Genomic DNA, 16321 nt, shown 5'->3' with positions numbered 1-16321 from the left:
AAACCTGAGCGTGGTAGAACTATCAAAGTATGTGTGCAATTTCCTTGCGCTCAAATTGCATTTTCTCCCTTCAGTTTTATACCAGCAGGGTCTTGCCCTCTAGATTAGAGACTTTTGCATTAGAGGAAACTAGGTTATGTCTTCCACTGTCACAGGCAGAAATTATGAGTTGGAGTGCATTTTAGCCAGTCACTCTGAAAAATGTTCGCCCAAGGGGCTAATAATTAGAACGGTTTTTGTCAGGTGACTGCATTTTAAGCAGTGATGTGTCTGAGATTCTAGCTGAGGGGTTTGATATAAATATAAAGATTTTTTTTCAGTCAGCATTATGGTTTTATTTTATTTATTATTTATTTTTGACTTTGCTTTTCATTTCAAAAGTAAGCACTTTTCAGAAATTATCAGCTAAGATGGCCCACAGTTTAGCATGATGGTGATCTGATAATGGAACACTGCAGAAAGTGATGCTCAAGCATTCTGAGCAGCCAATTCGTAAAATGAAATAACTCATTACAACATGGTCACATACCCATGAACACAGAGAGCCATGTGGATAGGCTCATGTACGAATTTAGGCAGACACATACAGCAAGTTTTCTGATTATTTTACTTAAGTGGGTATTTAATGTAATTTGGTATCACAGTTCACGTAAATATGACTAAAATATTTCAGTTGCTTCAAGGTGGTGGAGTACCACTGGGATTCACGGTCCTGTAGTGGGTGGGTAACCTAACTGTTCTGTTATGACTCTTTTTGACAAAAATGGATCATTTTAATATTTGTACCCATTACAAAAGCATTATGGAAACATAGGGATGAATTGAAGCAATCTCATCTCCTTTGGCTTATAAACTCTATAAAGCATTCTTTTGTTCCCACAATAACCCAACCTCTACAAATGCATGGATCACTTTTGGGTATGTCTTCTTATACTTGGATAGAAGATCATGCTTTCTGTATGCTCATGGGAAGACCACAACGTCTCTCTATAAATGATGGAAAGTCATGATCAAAAAGTCTAAAACTCTCTTCTCTCTTAGCTTTAACTATTTTATACCTATTAAATAGTAAGTGTTGATTGAAAGTAACTAATTTCCTACACTAGCCTATTTTATCGTGTATAGTTTGGAAATTCTAAACATTTTCCTGAAAAGGCTTCAGATAGAGATATTTTGTTATCTTTCGCTATAACCCTTTGAACATAATACTCCAGAGAATAAGCATATACTGCATGGAGAAACTTCACCTTCTTGTGAATTCCCTCCCATCTTGGTACATTTCTCTGAGAACTTTAAATTGCTGAAATTGTTTTACTTAAACTGTCAAGACTTTTTCTGCCTCTTTTCCCTAGATGTTATCTGAGTATAAAATGACTGTATGGGGTGAGTAAGAGGCCTCTGGCCTGGCTTTCCAGACCTCCGCTATTCTGTTCCCAATGACAGGTTTACTGCATATCCTGTGACACTACCTAATATATCACCTGGAGCTTTGAGGAAGGAGCACAGAAAGGCCACACTGGCCACTCTGCTCATAGCACCTACACCCTACTCCAGTCTCCTGCTATCTCAGTATGTGTACGTTGCACTAATCTGCTTACAGTGGGAAACTCAAGAATGTTCAGAATGCATAGATGCATCCATAGCCATGTGAAGCCAGAGGCATTACTGGCCCTACCTTAGAAGGTGGGTGTTCTCTATCATTGCTCATGTTTAGTTGTGTGGAGCCATGTTTCTACTGCACCATGACAAACAGGAAAACTCCTTAAGAAATTTGACATTTCCATAGCCTCAGGCTGGTCCTGATCCTCCACCCACAAATGGCAGTTTCAATCAGATTATCTGCCAAAAGGGTCTGAATCTCACGGAATAGGAATTCAAACCCACATCTGACCTCTTGCTGTTTGCATCCTTCGTATCACCCCTTTAAGCTCAGCTAATTTCCTTCCTCTCTGATATGAGCTATGCCATTTCATACCTCTCCTTTCCACTTTTCAGTGCACTGTGCCTTCGCTGAATCAATAATATTGAAAGACTTTCAAAGACTAATCAGAATATCATGGTGAGAAAAGACAACACAGTGCCACTGTCTCTCAGCTTCTCCCTTGCACTGTTTATTGGGGATTTCTGGTTGTTTGTTTCTATTGCCAACACAATGACCTGTAAGCCGGTTTCCCTATCTCCTGTGACTTTCTCTTAAATGTTTCTAATTGGTGACACTAAGAGAAAACTGAGGAAATAAATACCCAATTTTTCTATATTTTAAGAGTAGTTTCAGCAATGGCAATGGTTCCAGTAAGTGTGGTTATAAGATCTTCTAATGTAACTTAGGTTTAACTTCATCAGAGCAAAGGGAACAGGAATTCCAAGTAGCACCCATTGGGCTTTCAGGCCTGAAGGTAGAGGTGTCTTAGAAAAGTTATCTCTCTCCAGATATCTTTAACCAGTTAGTGTCTCCAGCCCCTTCAGTACTTTGAAACTGATTCAATGAACTAAATTAACTCGGTTTGAAATTGCCCAAATCGATTCTGTTGTCAGGTACACTGACTGATAAAGGAAAATATGTCAATCATACAATTTCAAATATATTTAAACAAAGTACAAATATAGAAATATCATTAGTTGATTCTTATTTAACTATCTTTGAAAAGTATTTTAACTAGGTGTATAGAGTACTATTTATTAACAATCATAACTGCCTAACAAAATTATTTTTCCATGAGCTAGGATTTATCCTAGAGCAAAAATTCAAAAACATTATTATGATTCAATATTTGCCATATATTTCACCTAATCACTACTCCCTCTGCTCTTGAAGCTAGAAGAATCTTTCTTTCTCACATTTCTGAAGTGCTCCCACCATTCTGAAACACACATAAAAATAAATATTTTAACTTTTGTTTTTCTTTCCTTATTCCACTTACTATCACATGTACTTAAATTCATTTCCAAATTCCTCTTGGTTTGAAAAATATACAGTCTACAATCTGGGATGTCATCAATCACTAGCAGAAAAAAAGAGGAATGCAGTGGGCCATAGACTCATGTACCCATACATATACCACATACACACCCAGCACACATACACAAAAACACACACATGCACACACACACATATGCACTTTTGAAAAAAGAAACTAAAAATCATGTTTAAGTAACGATATTAATTAGCTGACCAAGGGAAAGAAAGTATCTTCCCTCCTATCTTCTGATTTCGAGTCCAGTGTCCATTTCATAGACTCTATTTTAATGTCATATCTTTAGTGTTTTCTCATAGAACAAGATTTATGCCTTTATCCTCAGAACAATGGAGACATGGGGGGTGGTAAGAAGCATTCTACTTGTTAGAGAAATAATAAGAAAGAGCTCAATACCTAGAGCCAGGTAGCAAAATCAAAGCAATACTAACATCCCAAAGCCAATCTGAGAAGAGAAGATAGAGCATACGTGGTAGGAAAGTGGTGCTGAGCACTGATATGTCATAAGCTATTTCCACTGTGGTCACCTTGAGCACAATTATGGGAGAATATGTTCGTTAATAAATAGTCAAAGGCTATAATTCTTACCAGGGTAAAGAGAAGTTCAGTGTCAATTTTCATTATTTTCCCAGAAACAGCACATCCTATCTGTAAAGCTTCTAGAAAAGGAATAAAGGATCATGAAATATGTACTCACTCTTTTGGATCAGAATGTTAGGGAAACATCACTGCTTTTCATGGATAAGATTTAGGAAACATATCTGACTAACTACTCTCAACTCATACTACTTTTTTTTAGATTAAAAATAGTGAATTCAGGAATACAACCTTAATTTAAAAAATTAACACTATTGATATTCTGATACTCAAAACAATTCCTTAGGCTTTAAGTTCTACTACAAATCACAAATCACCGATTTAAATCCCTAACAAATATTGTATATACATACTCATATCCATACAGATTGGTAGAACATTAATACACTCCCAGGAGAGGAAAAGACTGATGTGCCACCATTTGGTTACATATTTCAGTTTCTCCCAACATGTGATGAAGTAGATATACGACATTTAATATTATCACTGATGGTTAATTCTGTGAACATTTTAATATTTTTTAGACATCCCAAGATTTATATTTTTTCTCTCCAACTGAAAGTGAGAATTTAAATATCAAGTAATTCCTTTCTTTTGAAAAAATAAGTGGTATAATACACCCACAAGGTTAATCTGTGTCCTTGTACCTCCAATGAATTCATGGCAAGAATGTTTTTTATTGCTATGCCATATCTAAAATTGCTTAGCCTGTACTCTTTAGACATATCATTTTTCAAACTCAAACTTCCAAGTTTCATCAGAGAAGAGAACATTATACTAGATGCAAAGTGGATAACTACTAACTGAAGTTCTAGGGATGGCTGCCATTCTTCACCAGGCAAGCAGCCTACATGGTTTAGGTTGAAGAAATAGTCTTGCAGAAGGCATGTGACATTAGGATGTCTTGGATTTTTTTTTGAATCATTCTTTGACAAACTGCAAAGTAGTTTGTCCTTGAAACTGCATTGTCCATACACTCCTATCTCTCTCTGTTCCCATACCAGTGGATGTATTTTGAGATGAATAGCCTACAGTCACAGCTTTGTCCTTCTTATTTCCTGTTCATTCTAAGCTTAGTGCAGTCTGATTCTTGATCTTTGTTCCAAATCATGCTAAGAGAAGTGGGTCAAAGAAGATTTCTGTAGGTTGAATTTTTTCATACAATATGTATATGCTGGAGTTCCAATTCTTGGGACCTATTGAACTATTTGGAAATACAGTCTTTGCAAATAGTCAAAATAGAGTGATATTATTGTAGTGGGCTCTATTACATATAATTATTATCTCTAAATAAAAAGACCTTGGGTAGAAAGACAGTAAGGAACACACATTCAAGTAATGCTACAAAATATCAAAGATTCCCAGGAATTCACTACAAGAATCTGGAGTCTCATGAAAGACTCCATCCCAGTTCTCAAATAGAACCAAGCCAATAACACTTTGATTAGAGACTCTAGCCTCAATGTCTGTGAGACAATAGGCCCCAGTGCTGAAGCGACATGGTGTTCTGTTACATTGGCCCTAGGAAAGTAATACAAATCCTGTCTTACAAGAGGAAAAGCTTGACCTCTGAGGTCTCTTGACAAACTCTACTTCATAGGATGCCTCAGTTGTCTCACAGTTCTACATTTGTCTTAAAACCAATTGTTCACAAACCTCCACATCTAGGCTGTCTTTTTTGACTCAAGTGTGTATTTCTAACTGATCAGTCAATGTTGACTAAGTATATCCTCAAGTAGGACAATCAGGTGTACCCCCAGTGTTTCTGCTTCTTCTAAGCAAATAATATCTTACCAGGTACTACCATCACGATCTGTCCAGTCAACCAAGCCATACAGACTAGTCATAGGTATTTATTCCTTGTCTTTCAGCTCTGATAAAGTAGTTCTATCTCCATGGACATGTGACAAGTCTAGAGTCTGTCTCAGAAGTTGCAGACATACACTCAATGCTGGCTCACAGTTGTTTTACTTCCCCAGGAATCTTCTGAAGGCTCTGCTATCCATACAACCTGTCATCTGTGTGTTGTTTTAGCCAGATAATTTTCTGAATATGGTCTATCATATCTTTTCCGTTTTAATTTTTTTCTACTATATATGTGACAAAGATAAAACTTTTTGTAAAGATATGCAAAATCTTTATAAATCTGATGAAGCCCTAAGCTTCCATCCTCATCTGGTAATATATCAAACCTGAGACCACCCTACCTGGCCTCAAATGAACACATCAAAATACTCAGGGCCAAGCAGTTAATGTAGACCAATTAAGTATGTCTTGCCGCATAGATCACTTCCATATGAGAGCAGAGTTGTCAAAATGAACTCTCTAATGCTGTAGTTTTGTCACAACAATTAGATGTTGGTACAGTGGGAGATATCCCTGAAGGACACATGGAGGACAGTTGAATGAGATAGCCACTTGCAGCCAACTTCATATAAGTGGGAAATAACTGTCCTTATTTTAAGCGATTAGCATATAAAGCAGTCTACACTGAGTGGTATCTATGATCTCTACACAATGAGATCTACACTGAGTGCTGTGTGATCAAGCCATTGAAATCTACATTGTTAGGCTTTGCTTTACCTCACATAATAAAATCTGTTCTATCAAACCAGCATATCACGATGGGAAAGGTTGGCATGGCATTTTCACCATGACATAGTATATACTTGAACAGTTTTAAGAGAGAAACAAAGGATATTGCACAAATATGTCTTTGTTACATTTCTACTCTTCCTGGATGACCCTCACTGCAGCTCCTTCTCCATCTATCTCACTCTTTGGCTTCTTAGCAATTTCTATCTTTGCTGTGTCCCTTCTGCTCATCTGTTTTCCCCTCTCATCACATATTGTGACTAAACTGTAAGCTCATTTGGGTCAGGATGTTGTATACCTGACTTGCTTTTAATCTTCAGCACCTCCCTCAAATTGCAAGGCATTGTCTAAGCTCATTGAATGTGTGTAGACTGGGTGAGATCAGTGGCAGGAAGCAATAAATGGATTCTTTTAATAAATGCACCATGTCTCTGGAAATCCGCAGTGCTCACATTTCGCCTGATGGGCTCATTTTGGAGTGATTGGATGCCTTTTATTGGCTAATGTCTGCCATGTGGTAATGTCTTCATTTGCTGAGTTGATGTTCCAAATCTTACAATTCTTAGTCATAATTATTAGTTTTTCCCCTGAATTTTGTGCTTCATTGAGGTTTTAAAGGGTAAAATTAACCTCCCAGCTTTTCCTCCATAAATTTATAATTTCATTGTGATTTCATTGCTATATTGGCTTCCATTTCAGAGGTTTGTCCAAAGTTTAGGTGATTATGTGTCAGTTGTTTTTGCCTTCTCACAAATGCTGATATTTCCTCACATTCTAACTTGCTCAACTGCATAGCAACAAACAATATAAACATGGTGCATAATTGTAAATTTTATTTACTTACAAAGAATAAGCTTACGGGAAATGGAACTTGGTTTTCTGTCTATGCTGAAATTGTATTAGAATTTATAAAAATACTTACTTCTTCCACACATTGGCATCTTCATACCTGGATATGAATCAATGTTTTCTATGGAATATATTACTGTAAAATTTACTTTAAGAATTTCTTAAAGGATATCTTAAGCATAAACTTTATTTAGTCACTCAACAATACAAAAATTTAGTGTTTTAAATCTGACCTAAGAATGCATAACTGAGATTTTACACACTGATATTATTCATAATTACAAGGACTAAGAAGTTCATTGAGGAATTTTAGTATTGGATAAAGCTATCATATTCATTAAATTCATGCACTATTCTGGATGAGTATTTACAAGTATACATGCATCAATGCATTGTAGACCAGGAAAAGCACTCACATAAAAGGCTTTGGGGGAAAAAAGTAAGGCTACAAGACTGAACCTGATGAAATTATAAAACTTCTGAGATCCTTTAGGAAAAAAGTTGTTATATCTAGATCTTAGATCTAGATAGATAGATAGATAGATAGATAGATAGATATTTACTGCATTGACCCACTTTTCTTATTTGTAAACACTTTCTTCTCAGCTATCTTTGGATGCCTAAAATCCCATCATTAATCCCCATCCATTATTTTATATGTATCCCTTCTTCAAATTATAGTTCCAGTCAAGTTCCTATGAGGAGTATACCCTAGGTCAGTAACCAAGCATGAAGAAAGTCTTGCTTTGGGCTGGAGATATGGCCCAGCAGTTAAGAGCACTGATTGCTCTTCCAGAGGTCCTGAGTTCAATTCCCAGCAACTTCATGGTGGCTCATAACCATCTGTAATAGGATCCCAGGCACCCTCTTTGATTGTGTCTGAAGGTAGCTACAGTGTACTCCTATACAATAAATAAATAAATAAATAAATAAATAAATAAATAAAAGAAAGAAAGAGAGAATGTCTTGCTTTATATCTCCAAGTATTCAGACATTTTTAACCTTTAATAAAATCTATGTTTCACATACTTCACACAATGTCTTAGTAATATTTATCCATTGATCCTAAGTTTGATTTGCTACACATTATGCTAATGGGTTGAAGTGGTTTTCCTAGTGAAGTCAGTAAGCCAATTTGCCCTAGAAACTTAATCATGCAAATTATCATACCCCACCCTAAGGCTACTGCCTTGCAAAAGCCTGGGTTTCAATGCTTTTGATGAGTAATGAGGTTTGAGAGAGCTAAGGTCCATCCTTTAGCTTTACCTTCTCCTCCCTTCACATGGTGCTGGCTTTCCTCTACCTGGTAGCCAGTCCTTTAAGGCTACTTTGTACTTTTGGAAAGTACAAAAGGCTACGGTAGATATTTTCTCTATTTTAAATAAATTTCATTGTGCAATTTAAGTTTTGCAGCACCATGTTATGGAACACATAAAGGGAAATGATTGCTATTCTGAATGAGGTCAATATAGCCATAATCTCACTTGTGTGTGACAAGAGCAGATAAAATCTATTTAACAACAACAAAAAAAAATCCCACAATGCAATTCAGCTTTACTTCCAGATCGGTTTTGCCCCTTTCAGAAAGAAATGTTCGACTTCAGGGAGCAGGAGAATGTTGACCAAGGAACATTAGTGTTTCTACTCTCTAGTATACTATGGAAAATATATAGAAATTATGGGCATACATTTTTTAAATAAGAGACATCGAAAGAGAGAAACCAATCTAATGCCACGTCATCAGACCTGAACTCATATACACATAAACAACACCAAAGGAACCCAGCAGGTTGCTCTTTTAAGTTTATATGTACAATTAAAGAAGCCATCATGAACTTGAGGGAGAGGATATGAAAAGCTTTAGAGGTAGGAGAGGGAAAAGGAAAGGACCAAAATACAAAATACATATAATATGTTTCAATAATGTATGAATATATTTCCACCAAGACATTAGTTTTTTTTATTAAAGGGAGCTATAATTCTAATAAAAGAAATATGAGTAAATCCACTATCAAAGAATATTTTTATATTCAAAACAGCAAGAAGCAAAATGAACAACCAAGTGTCAGTCATCACCCTCATAGAAGTAGGGGAGGGGGGATGGGATAGCGAGTTTCGGAGCGGGGGGAATAACATTTGAAATGTAAATAAAGAAAATAGCCAATTTAAAAAATATAAAAGAAAAGAAAAGAAAAGAAAAGAAAAGAAAAGAAAAGAAAAGAAAAGTTTGCTTAAGCTTCTGGTTTCCATCTGCCCCTGCAGCTAATCCTGTGCCACAGTGCCCAGAGCTGATCCTGTGCCACAGTGCTCCGTACCCAAATACCGCTGGGAAAGAGCTAGTCTCCCATGAATGCTGACACAGCTGTGAGTACAGGTAAGACTACCACTTCTGCTCAAATCCTAGCCAAAGAGGGACCAGCCCAGAGTCATCAGGACACAGGAACAAAGTAGCAGCCGGGAACAGGATCCTTCTGGTTTCCATCTGCTCCCCAGAACTGACCCTGTGCCACAATTCTTCATACCCAAATTCATCCTGGAAAGTACTGGTCTCCACAGGCTTGCAGGAGGAACAAGCACCAGTCAGAGACAGAACGACCAGCTAACACCAGAGAGAACCAGATGGTGGGAGGCAATGGCAAGAACATAAGCAAAAAAATAAAAATAAAAAAAAAACAAAAAAAAACAAAAAACAAGGCTACTTGGCATCATCAGAACCCAGTTCTCACACCACAGCAAGCACTGATTACCACAACTCACCAAAAAAAGCAAGGTTCTGATTTAAAGTCATATCTCATGATGATGATAGAGGATTTAGGAAGAACATAAATAATTCTCTTCTGCCAGTGCCTGACAAGTACAGAAGGAGATGCTCACAGTCATCCATTGGACGAAGCACAGACTCCACAGTGAAGGAGCCAGAGAAAGGACCTAAGGAGTTGAAGGGGTTTATAGCTCCATAGGAAGAACAAAATATGAACTAACCAGTATCCCAAGAGCTCCCAGGGACTAAAACACCAACCAAAGAGTACACATGGTGGGACTCATGGCTCTAGTTATATAGACAAAAGAAGATGGCCTAGTCAGTCATCAGTGGGAGAAGAGGTCCTTGGTCCTATGAAGGCTCTATGCCCCAGTTTAGGGGAATGTCAGGGCCAGTAAGCAGGGGTAGGTGGGTTGGTGAGCAGAGTGAGGGGGAAGGGGATAAGGGGAGGGCATTTTCAGAGGGAGATCAGGAAAGGGGATAACATTTGAAATGTAAATAAAGAAAATATCCAATAAAATAAAATAAAAAGAAATACAGGAGAAACAGGTAAAAAGGTAGAAGCCCATAAAGAGGAAACACAGGAATCCCATTAAGAATTCCAAGAAAACACAACCAAATAGTTGAAGGGATTGAACAAAAGCATCCATCTAAAAATGGAAAGAGAATCAATAAAGAAATCACAAAGGGAGACAACCATGGAGATAAAAAAAAAACACCTAGGAAAGATATCAGAAGTCATAGAAAAAAACATCACTAACATAAAGAAAGAGATGCCCATAAACATACAAGAAGCCTACAGAACTCTAAATAGACTGGACCAGAAAAGAAATTCCTCCAGTCACATAAAATTCAAAACATCAAATGCACAAAACAACAACAACAACAACAACAACACAAATAATATTAAAAACAGTAATGGAAAGAGGTCAAATAACATATAAAGTCAGACCTATCAGAATTACAGCAGACTTCTCACCAGAGATTATGAAAGCTAGAAGATCCGGGGCAGCTGTCACACAGACCCAAAAAGTAAACAAATGCCAACCCACACTATTGTACCCAACAAAACTCACAATTATGTTAGATGGAGAAATCAAGATATTCCATGAAAAAAAAAATTTACACAAAATATTCCACAAAAGTATACATACAAAGGATTATAGATGGAAAACTCCAACACAAGGAGGGAAACTACACCCTAGAAAAAGCAAGAAAGAAATCTTCTTTCAAAAAACCTAAAAGAAGATAAGCAAACAAACAAAATTCCACCTCTAAAAACAAAAATAACAGGAAGCAACAATAACTGTTCCTTAATATCTCTTAACATCAATGGACTCAATTCTTCAATAAAAACAAATAGACAAACAGACTGGATATGCTAACAGGACCCATCATTTTCTGCATAAATGAAATGCAACTCAGTGTCTAAGAACTACACTACCTCAGAGTAAAGAACTGAAAAACAATTTTCCAAGCAAATGCTCCCAAGAAACAAACTGGAGTAGCCAATCTAATATTGAATAAAAGCAACATACAACCAAAATTTATCAAAAAAGGTAAAGAAGGACACTTCTTACTCATCAAAGGAAAAATCTATCAAGATGAACTCTCAATTCTGAACATCTATGCTCCAAATGCAAGGGCATTCACATTCATTAAAGAAACTTTACTAAAGATCAAAGTACACATTGCACCTCACACAATAATAGTGGGAGAGTTCAACACCCCACTCTCAGCAATGGACAGATGATGGAAAGAGAAACTAAACAGTGAAACTAACAGAAGTTATGAAGCAAATGGATTTACCACATATTAATAGAAATTTCATCCTAAAACAAAAGAATATACCTTATGCTCAGTACCTCATGGTACCCTCTCAAAAATTGACCATATAATCTGTAAATTACAGGCCTCAACAGATACAAGAAAGTAGAAACAAACCCACACATCCTATCACATTACTACAGACCAATTCTGGTCTTCAATAACAATAAAGCAGGAGAAAGCTAACATTAACGTGAGAGCTGAACAATGTTCTACTCAATGATAACTTGGTCAGGAAAGAAGTGAAGAAATTAAAGACTTGGAATTCATTGAAAATGAAGGCACAACATAGCATAAAATTATGAAACACAATGAAAAGAATGCTAAAAGGAAAACTCATAGCTATGAGTGCCTCCAAAACGAAACAAAAGAGAGCATATACAAGCAGCTTAACAGAACACATGAAAGCTCTAGAACAAATGGACGCAAATTCACCCAAGAGGAGTAAACAGCAGGAAATCAACCAAGAGGAAACAAAAAGAACTATACAAAGTATCAACCAAACCAGGAGCTGTTTTTTTTTTTTTTTTTTTTTTTTTTTTTTTTTTTTTTTTAGAAAATCAACAAGACAGATAAACCCTTAGCCAGACTAACAAGAGGGCACAGGGACAGTATCCTAATTAACAAATTCAGAAATAAAAAGGGAGACATAACAACAAAACATGAGGAAATCCAAAGCATCATCAGATCCTACTACAAAAGGCTATACTCCGAAAAACTGGAAAACCTGGATGAAATGGACAATTTTCTAGATAGATACCAGGTACCAAAGTTAAATCAGGATCATATTAACGATCTAAACAGTCCTATATCCCCTAAAGAAATAGAAGCAGTCATTAATAGTCTCCCAACCAAAACGAACCCAGTATCAGTTGGGTTTAGGGCAGAGTTCTATCAGACCTTCAAAGAAGACCTAATTCCAATTAACCTCAAACTATTCCACAAAATAGAAACAGAGGGTACTCTAGCCAATTCATTCTGTGAAACCACAATTACTCTGGTACCTAAACCACATAAAGACCCAACAAAGAAAGAGAACTTCAGACCAAATTCCCTTATGAATGTTGATGCAAAAATGCTCAATAAACTTCTCACAAACTGAATCCAAGAACACATAAAACTGATCATCCATCATGATAAAGTAGGCTTCATCCCAGGGATGCAGAGATGTTTTAATATAGTATATGGAAATCCATCAACGTAATCCACTATATAAACAAACTCAAAGACAAAAACCACATGATCATTTTGCTAGATGCAGAGAAAGCATTTGACAAAAAATTCTTAGACAAATGGATGGATCTGGAGGATATCATCCTGAGTGAGGTAACCCAATCACAAAAGAACACAACACATGATATGCACTCACTGATAAGTGGATATTTGCCCAGAAACTTAGAATACCCAAGATATAATTTACAAAACACATGAAACTCAAGAAGGAAGACCAAAGTGTGGATACTTTCGTTCCTTCTTAGAATGGGGAACAAAATACCTTTGGAAGGAGTTATGGAGACAAAGTTTGGAGCTGAGATGGAAGGAAGGACCATGCAGAGACTGCCTCACTCAGGGATCCATCTTATAAATAACCACCAAACCCAGACATTATTGCATATATCAGCAAGATTTTGCTGACAGGACCCTGATATAGTCATCTCTTGTGAGGCTATGAAAGTGCCTGGCAAATGCAGAAGTGGATGCTCAGTGTCATCTTTTAGATGGAACACAGGACCCCCAATTAAGGAGCTAGAAAATGTACCCAAGGACCTAAAGGGGTCTGCAACCCTATAGGTGGAACAACAGTATGAACTAACCAGTATCCCCCAGAATTCTTGTTTCTAGTTCCATATGTAGCAGAGGATGGCCTAGTTGGCCATCAATGGGAGGAGAGGCCCTTGGTCTTGCGAAAATTATATGCCCCAGTAATGGGGAATGCCAGGGCCAGGAAGTGGGAGTGGGTGAGTTGAGGATCAAGATGAGGGGAGGGTATAGGGCACTTGCAGAGAGGAAATTAGAAAAATGTGATAGCATTTGAAATGTAAATGAAGAAAATATCTAATAAAAAATAGATGACATAAAAAAAGGTATCGGTGACCTATTTCTCTTTCCAATTGCAGACCTTTTCTGAATTATTTATTCATAAATCCCCATTTATTCTTTTATTGTTAGCCTCCCTTCTGCCCTGGCTTCTTCTAGTTGATGAGTTAACTATGCCAAACACCACTAAGTTTTAAGGCTCTCTTTTATTTATACAAACATTCCATTTACAGTACACTCTAAATATGCTCTTCTGTTCACTAACAACTTTCCCTCAAAGGAAATTCATTTTCAGCCTCTCAGCTTTGCACCTTGCATATTCCTTAATCCCAAGTGAGATAGATGATACCTCTTTCCCTCCACTGAAAGGAATTCTGTCACTATATCCAACAAAGACTAACCAAGAAAGTCTACTCACTTGTAGACACTCACCAGTATCTTTTTTACTTCATTTCTCTAGACTATAACATTCTTACTTTGTTCTCCTTTGCATTTCATAAAGGCCATTCCATGAAACTCTTTATTTCTCTAGCTTCCCCCTACTAGCTAACCATTTGGTTATTTCTTCATAGCGTCTTCATCAGGTCATATTCCCTGAATCTCGTTTGAAGCCTTGAAACTTTTGAAAAAGTCTATCCTTGTCTCTTCTTTCTTCTTATCATATTTACCTTCCTGGAACAATCCTACCATGCACTGCCATCTCTCATCTGTCTTCTTTATCTACATTTCTCTATTGCATTAACCATGATCATCAGACTCTTAAATCCAACTTCTAAGTTGATACCATTTATCTGAAAATGCTAACAGATGGTGACTCATTAGCTTTCCTTACAAAGTATGTGTTTGATCTACATGTTCCATCTTCTACTCACTAATATATATATTATATTATTATATATCCTTTTCCCATGTCTTACTTAGGGTTCTATTGCTGTGAAGAGACACCATGACCACTACAACTCTTATAAAGCACAACATTTAATAGGGGTTAGCTTACAGTTTCCGAGGTTCAGTCCATTATTATCATGGACAGGAGACATGGTGGCACTCAGGCAGACATGGTGCTGGAGAAGGGAACTGAGAATTCTAATTCTTGATCCAAAGGCAGCAAAATAAGACTGTGCATAGCTTGAGAATAGGAAAACCCTCTTTAAAGCCCACCTCTACAATGACATACTTTCTCCAACAAGGCCACACCTCTTAATACTGCCACTCCCTATGGGCCAAGCATTCAAATACATGAGTCTATGGAGGTCATACCTATTTGAACCACCACATCCCATATCATCAAATCAGTAAATAAATAAATAAATAAATAAAATTATGTATGCCATTTCTCTGCTTTGCCAGTCCTGGCATGTGTGACCTCTTTCCTGAGTTACTACAATAGTCTCCTAAGTTGCATCTGTTTCCCACTGCTGGGTATGATATAATGCCAGAGAGAGCCAATTTAACTTTACCACATTACTTAGTACTTTCCTATCAAAGACAGGCAAGGAACTCCTATGTCTTAAGTATACTCTAGGTCCTCATAGCTTGTTATACAAGTAACAAGCCATACTGATAGAATCTGAATTACATTCTTTCAATATCCTATGTCTACTACAATGAGGCAGTAAGCAAAACTCCCCTACTCCATTCACAATATTATTCTATTGTTTATCCATTCCTACCCATCTCCTTACTGATCTCTACTATCATGTCTTTGTTTTTTGTTTCAGGAAAATTAGTCACAGTGTCTAGCAAAGAAGACTGTCAATCAATGTTTTATCAATATATAAGGCACCAAATCAGTACCACTTTCACATTTTTAGGACTCAACTAAAAATTTATCTACAGAGAGAATTTTCTCTGATTTCCCCAAGGTCAATTCAGTGGTCCCTTGGCTGTGACTTCTCAGTATTCTACATTTATATAAGTTACCACAACTTAATTGGTTATACATTTTAGCATTTGAATAAAGTTAAGTAGTAGAACTAGGACAAAAGTTAATAGAAGAAAAAAATCTCTGAAGTGCATCTCATTAGTGTTGATCAGTAGAAAGAATTTGAAATTCTGGGTTAATCTCAATATTCAGAGTATATGTGTGTGCACATATATGAATTATTCTGTTGGAGCTCTTTTTTGTAGCATGCTGTTTTACAGACTTTTTGACATTGATACAGACTATGATCTGTTAAAAGAATAAATGACGATTGAAATCAAGATTCTGATGTTCAAAGTGTCAAACTTATTCATTGCTTTAATTCAGTAAAATTAAGAGGAAGTCTAGCAAACAGTAGAAAGGGTTTAACTCTTAGTCCATGATGCATGTTATACAAGAAAACTTTTTGTATTTGTTTCCAAAGAATAGCCATAAAGAGAAATAAATCACCAAAAAACTTCTTTAACCTTATTCTTATTTCCATCTCCATGTGGGAAGGGGTATAAAATGTACTACAAAAAGTATCATCCTATAATCTAGTATGAGAATAAAAATGATGTAACTTCATTCTCCTTTTCACTTAAGATAGAACTGAGTGTGTTTCTACCTTCTGATGCCAACACATATTACTTTTAATAATATAGCATTTTATCCCATTATCTTATTACATTTGCCACTAACACTTTGAAAATATTGTCACACAATTTTTAATGCATTAAATGGAAATTAACTATTGATACCCAGGTGACCATATCT

General features: G+C 36.5%; 1 long non-coding RNA gene across 5 annotated transcripts in view; it reads right to left on the bottom strand.

Annotated features, from left to right (window-relative positions):
* The window catches only part of Gm32067, a 153271-nt gene that overhangs the window by 11411 nt on the left and 125539 nt on the right, over positions 1 to 16321 (bottom strand). Inside the window, exon 1 of one of the 5 annotated variants that reach the window (XR_001781013.1) lies at positions 3564 to 3611. The exons of the other annotated variants lie outside the window; for them this stretch is intronic. This is a non-coding gene — a long non-coding RNA (predicted gene, 32067). Of the gene's footprint in view, positions 1 to 3563; positions 3612 to 16321 lie in introns of those variants that run through there. 5 annotated transcript variants of the gene reach the window in all.

This window comes from Mus musculus, chromosome 13 (genome assembly GCF_000001635.26).
Source record: "Mus musculus strain C57BL/6J chromosome 13, GRCm38.p6 C57BL/6J".
In the NCBI taxonomy this organism is placed as follows: Eukaryota; Metazoa; Chordata; class Mammalia; order Rodentia; family Muridae; genus Mus; species Mus musculus.
The sequence above is the reverse complement of the archived record's forward strand: the minus strand, read 5'-3'. Positions and strand labels throughout refer to the sequence as shown.